Raw genomic sequence first — 6,293 nt, 5'->3', positions numbered from 1 at the left:
AAGGCCTTTTTCCGATGACGGTAGCAGCTAACGAAAACGGAATGCAGATGAGCAAATTGTGTAGAAACCCTATTGAAATGAGATGCATCAAAGTTTACCGCTTGCCCTAACGCTGGAAAATCACCGGAAAGCTAACGAGAGGTCTGTACCTCTCGTTAGGGCTGCCCGGCTTCCAAACTGTAATGTAAAAAAAAAAATCGGGAGGGAGAGGGCAAAAACGCTCGTCAGGAGCGTCCTTTATGAGCGTCCTTGCCCCCCCGCCCGAGGTCGCTGCTGCTTCCCACTCCGCCTGCATTAAAATCACAAAACTTTATCACAAACTTTCCTCACAGATAGTCTGTGCTGGTGCCGCTGTTTTTAACATATTTATAAATGATCTAGAGGTGGGAATAACTAGCAAGATAATCAAATTTGTTGATGACACAAAGTTTTTCAATGTTGTTAAACCTCAAGAAGATTGTGAAAAATTGCAAGTGAACTTTGGGAGACCAGGCATCCAAATGGCAGATGGCATTTAATGCGAATAAGTGTAAAGTGATGCATGTGGGAAAGAGGAGCCCAAACTATAGCTATGTGATGCAAGGTTCCACATTAGGAATCACCGCCCAGGAAAGGATCTAGGTGTCATCGCTGATGATAAGTTGAAACTCTTAGATCAGTGTGCAGCAGCAGCTAAGAAAGCACACAGAATGTTAGGAATTATTAGGAAAGTAATAGAAAACAAAAATAAGAACGTTATAATGCCTTTCTATCGAGCCATGGTGCGACCACATCTTGAATATTGTGTGCAATTCTGGTCACCGCATCTCAAAAAAAGACATTACCTCCTATACCATGGAGTGGAGGAGTAGCCTAGTGGTTAGTGCAGTAGACTTTGATCCTGGGGAACTGGTTTCAATTCCTACTGCAGCTCCTTGTGACTCTGGGCAAGTCACTTAACCCTTCATTGCTCCAGGTACAAATAAATACCTGCATATCCTATATAATAATTTGCACCGCCAACGTTCCATGTCTGGCTGCTTGGGTTCGTAACATCTCCTGGCTGCCTGGGTTCATAACATCTTCCGACGTCAGCCAGCCTCCAGCGTTCCATTCCCCCTCACTGTCCCGACCTCGTGTCAAGACGTAATGACATCAGAGGGCGGAACAGTGAGAGGGAAGAGAACTCTGGAGGCGAGCTGACGTCAGGAGGGTTGTTACGAATGGAACGGAAACCAGCACCAGCCAGCCAGGGAAGAGAACGCTGGAGGCGAGCTGACGTCAGGAGGGATGTTATGAACGGAACGGAAGCCAGCACCAGCCAGCCAGAGAACGTTCAGGTACAAATCGAGGGGCGGAGAGAATCACGGGACATCGAGGGAAGGGAGGGCGGGAAGGGCAGGGCAGAGGAGAATGGATGGGATGGGAGGACAGTAGAGGAGAGAATCGCGGGACATGGATGGGATGGCAGGGAAGAGGAGAATCGTTGGACATGGAGGGGAGGGAAGAATTGCTGGACATGAAGAGGAGGGCAGGGGAGAGAAAAAAAAAAAAGCTTACATGACAGCCTTCCTAGGGCCCATTTCATTGTTGAGGAAACGGGCATGGTTCCACTAGTATTATATAAACCGCTTTTTTTTTTTTTTTAATATGTGTATTAAGGTGCAAAACATATACATTACATGTGTTAAAGTCTCAATTCAATCGACCACCAAGATACAACTATGGAACAATTCAAAATCGATGGAAAATGCATAGCTTGGCCTAAATGGATAGAAGCAAAAATATGGTTTCTACATCAACTCCTGGACAAACATGAATGGTTACCTTTTTCTACTCTACAAGCAAACTATAACTTACACAATCACTGCTACTATCAATGGCTACAACTAAAACATTGCATTTCTACAAGCATCAATATTAAATTTATTAAAAGATGATACTCCAAGTTATCTAACACTATGTCATCAAATGGCTACTGGGAAGAAAACGGCATCTAAATGGTACAAAATCTTCCAAGAACACACTTCTCACTCTCCTTCAGCTTTGCAAAATATTTGGAATAAAGAACTCAATTCTCAATTAACTGAAGATCAATGGGAAAAATTTTGGATATCACTATACAAATCCTCAAAATCATCTGCTCTAACCCAATCATCATTTTACATATTACATAGAGCTATGTGGACACCTTATCTTCTATATAAATAAATCCCACCTTGAACGTTCTGAAGCTCCCTCCAACTGTGGCAGTGAAGCCCTGAACTGCTGTAGTCCTCCTGGTAGGGAAGGCTATTCGGACTACTCACCACCACCCTCAGCCACGCCCCATCTGCGACCTACGCCACGCCCCAACTGGACATAAAAAACACCCTGAACGTTCTGAACCACACTCTGAGGCTTCAATAGTTCGTATGTTCGAAGCTCTGTAACCACTTTTAAGCACAGTACATCTGTGCGCCGCCATGACCTGGACGAGCATCACAGCTGCAACACACGGATGAGCGTCACACCAATAGGAATAGAACAAGGGAGGAGCATCTGAGGCGAAGGCGTCAGTCGGGAGGAGTCATTTTCTACGACTGCACCGTTGCCACGCAACGGAATGCAATCACGCCTCATGCACCTATCAAATAACTCAAAAAGAAAAAGGGAGGGAGAGCCGGCATAGGGTGAGCCGCTCTCACATTTCTCCCCATCAGCGGACTCCGCCCCTTCGTCCTCCTGGAGCCTCTGATTGGTTCTACTCCCTGCCAGTCTCCCCTCCACTCCCCGTCCCCAAGGCACACGCTGCAGGAGGAAGAGGAGGCGAGGTAAAGGATCCCGGTGTCCTCTCAGCTCAGCTCACGAACAGTTTGCGGCAGCAGAGGGAGCGACAAGGGCCGGGGAGTTACGAGCTGTTTGTCACCTTCCTTCCCGGCGGAGCATGAAGGTTACCATGGACTTTGAGGAGTGCCTGAAGGACTCCCCCCGCTTCAGGTATAACTGCAGACTTCCTCTTCACCCTCCCCCACGGTGCATCACCCAAGCCCCTACCCTCCCCCCTCGCCACGCGCGGCCAGCATAGGACGAAGGGAGATCCGGCACAGGGTGAGCCACTCTCACATTTCTCCCTGTCAGCAGACTCAGCCCTTTCGTCCTCCTGGAGCCTCTGATTGGTTCTACTCCCTGCCCGACCCCTCCACTCCCCGTCCCCATGGCAGATGCTGCAGGAGGAAGAGGAGGCAGGGTAAAGGATCCCGGTGTCCTCTCAGCTCGGCCCAGGAACAGTTTGTGGCAGCGGAGGGAGCGACAAGGGCCGGGGAGTTACGAGCTGTCTGTCACCTTCCTCCCCGGCGCAGCATGAAGGTTACCGTGGACTTTGACGAGTGCCTGAAGGACTCCCCCCCGCTTCCTACTGAAATGGGCCTCTCTCTATCTCTTTGTCCCTCTCTCTCACACACAGTCTCACACACACTCTCTCTCTGACACAAACACACACATACTCTGTCTCTCTCTCTGACATACACAATCAATTTCTCACACACACATACACTCTGAGGAAAACCTTGCTAGCGCCCGTTTCATTTCTGACAGAAACGGGCTTTTTTCCTAGTACTATCTAAAATATCTAAAGATGCCTCTAATAGATGCTGGTCTTGTAATAACCGTATAGAACATTAGACCACTTAATATACTACTGCCCATTACTGGATGAGTATTGGTCTCGTATAGAGGAAACTATTTCTCATATTTTGGATCTTAAGATCTCTCTAACATACATTATCATAATTACAGGAGAATTTGGTATAGACATGGTCTTACAACCACATATAGCCAAATTACTACGTATACTGATTCAAGTTGCTATAAAATTGATTTGTCAAAATTGGAAAGATTTTACGAAGTTAGTGGAATACAGTATGTCTGTTCGCTAAATATGAAAAAGTTGCAGCAGAGAAATGTGGATCCCTTATAGCATTTAATAAAACCTGGTCTCCTGTAATCAAATACTCATCCAGTTAATAATAAAAATTATTTTAATTCTTGTATCTATGAATGGGTACTAATTATATATTTGTCCTTACCTCTAACATTTAATAAGTTTGCTTATTCATATGGATGTACATTACTTGAAATGAATCATAATCAGGGATTCTAGAGCTGTTGTCAACATTGTCTGTAATACTTCTATAAGTCTGAGTACTTAGACCTAACTTGTTAATTTGTTATTAAGTCACAGGTACATAATTTTCTCTCTTATTGTCTTTAAAAAAATTAATAAAAATGATTGAACAAAAAAAAAAGAATCTTGTAAAACTCAGGCCCCAGCCCATCAGGCCTAGGCACCTTTGCTAGCTTCAAGCGCTTAATCGCCTAGCCTATCTCTTCCCCTTTAACAGGAGCATTCAAGATATCCCTCTGTGCCTGCGACAGCTGAGGAAAAGACAAATCCCTGAAAAAAGACTCCCTCTGTCCCCTGTTCATTTCGCCCTTGTCATATAGGGCCTTGTAAAACCTCACAAACTCATTTTGTATATCCTCCACCGATGTTACCATTCTACCCTCCAGCGACTTAACCTTCGCTATAAATTTTTTCGCTTCCCTATTTCTAACTAAAGCGGCCAACAACTTCCCTGCTTTATTTCCCCATCTATAGAGATTATATTTATACATATGTATGTCCTGCGCTGCTCTGTCATTCAGCAGGTCATTAATTTTCCTACGGGTAGAATAGTATTCCCTTTTTGCCCCCTTGTCTCACGTAAAAATATGTGTTTCCCTCATCTGCTGTAATTTATGCAACAGAGTGACCAGCTGCCTCTCCTTTTCCCTGCGAATTCTTGCCACATACGCCAATATGTGCCCTCGTAAGACTGCCTTGCTTGCTTCCCAATACGTTATGGGGTTTACCGACTCAGGATCGTTCTCTACAAGATAATTCTCCCACATTCGCACCAGGAAGGAGCGGAACTCAAGATCCAAATACAGAGTGGGGTTCATACGCCATATCTGTGTCTCTCTCCCCTGTCTCCAGCGCACATCTACCCATACCAGACAGTGATCGGACACCGCTCCATCCACAATATCTGCAGCAACTGCCCTTGAAAGGAGGGAGGGGTCCAGAAGCAAATAATCAAGTCTTGCGTGCACGCTATGTACCTGCAAGAAGAAAGTATAATCATGCGCTTCAGGATTTAGTATCCTCCAGATATCTAACAAGCCCAACTCATGCATCAAAAAATTCACCCCCTTCTCTTCCCAAGCAGAAGGCCTTGGTTTTGCTGGTTTACAATCTATCAATGGGTCTGACGAGATGTTAAAATCCCCTAGCTACTAGCTGATATCCACTGGCCGATACCAACTGTGCGAGAATGCCAGAAAAAAATGAATGAGAGTATACATTTGGTGCATATATAGAACACAGAGCAACCCTTTGACCTGCCACCTCTCCCATCCATTGGACAAAACGTCCCTCCAGATCTTGAATCAATTTATGCACGCTCACATGGTGCTTCTTATGAAACAGAATGACAACACCCCTTTGTCTATTGTTGAAGGATGAAGAAACTAGCTCTCCCACCCACCCTCACTTTAATTTTTGGTGTTCCGCTTGGGTGAGATGCTTCTCCTGGAGAAATAACACATCCACCTTCATCTTTGAACAGAAAGACAGAATCTTAGTACATTTTACCGGGAAGTGAATCCCATCTACATTCAGTGACCCAAATCTCAAGTTACTCATATAGCCAGGGCGTGCCTAGGGTCTCTGGTGCCCCCCTGCAGACTATCAGTTGGCGCCCCCCCCCCCCCCCCCGTGTGGCATCATCTCCTTTCTCTCCTCCCTCTTCTCCCACCCTGCCCCCTTTTTCAGCACCCCCACCCCAACCCCATGCCCCAATTCCGTCCCATACCTTTCCATATCCCTTAGATCTCCACAAAAGGACTGGTCAGTGTTGACATGACACCTCTATCCATCCCACCATCAGCAGAAAAATATAAAATCCCCACCCCGCCTGTGTAGTTCAGTCATTGTCCTTCAAATAAAGAATAACAAAAAAAAATTATATACATATAAGAATAATAAATTCAATAGTAATAAGTGCAAAAACATAAAATACAAGAGTTGTTTTAGCTGCCATTGTCATGGTTCCCTCAGGTATATGGACAGCCATCCATAAAAAGTCCTCAAAATGGTTCCAAAAGGAAAATTCCCACAAGATCTAGCAAAAAGAAGCCAGGATGAACCAGACACAAATCCACAGTGCTCCTTTGGCCATAGGTTGAAGGAAAGACAGAGAAACCATGCCCAAGAAAAGTCTGCCAGACCAAAA

This window comes from Microcaecilia unicolor, chromosome 2, assembly GCF_901765095.1.
Source record: "Microcaecilia unicolor chromosome 2, aMicUni1.1, whole genome shotgun sequence".
Taxonomy (NCBI): Eukaryota; Metazoa; Chordata; class Amphibia; order Gymnophiona; family Siphonopidae; genus Microcaecilia; species Microcaecilia unicolor.
Note: the sequence above shows the minus strand (reverse complement) of the source record.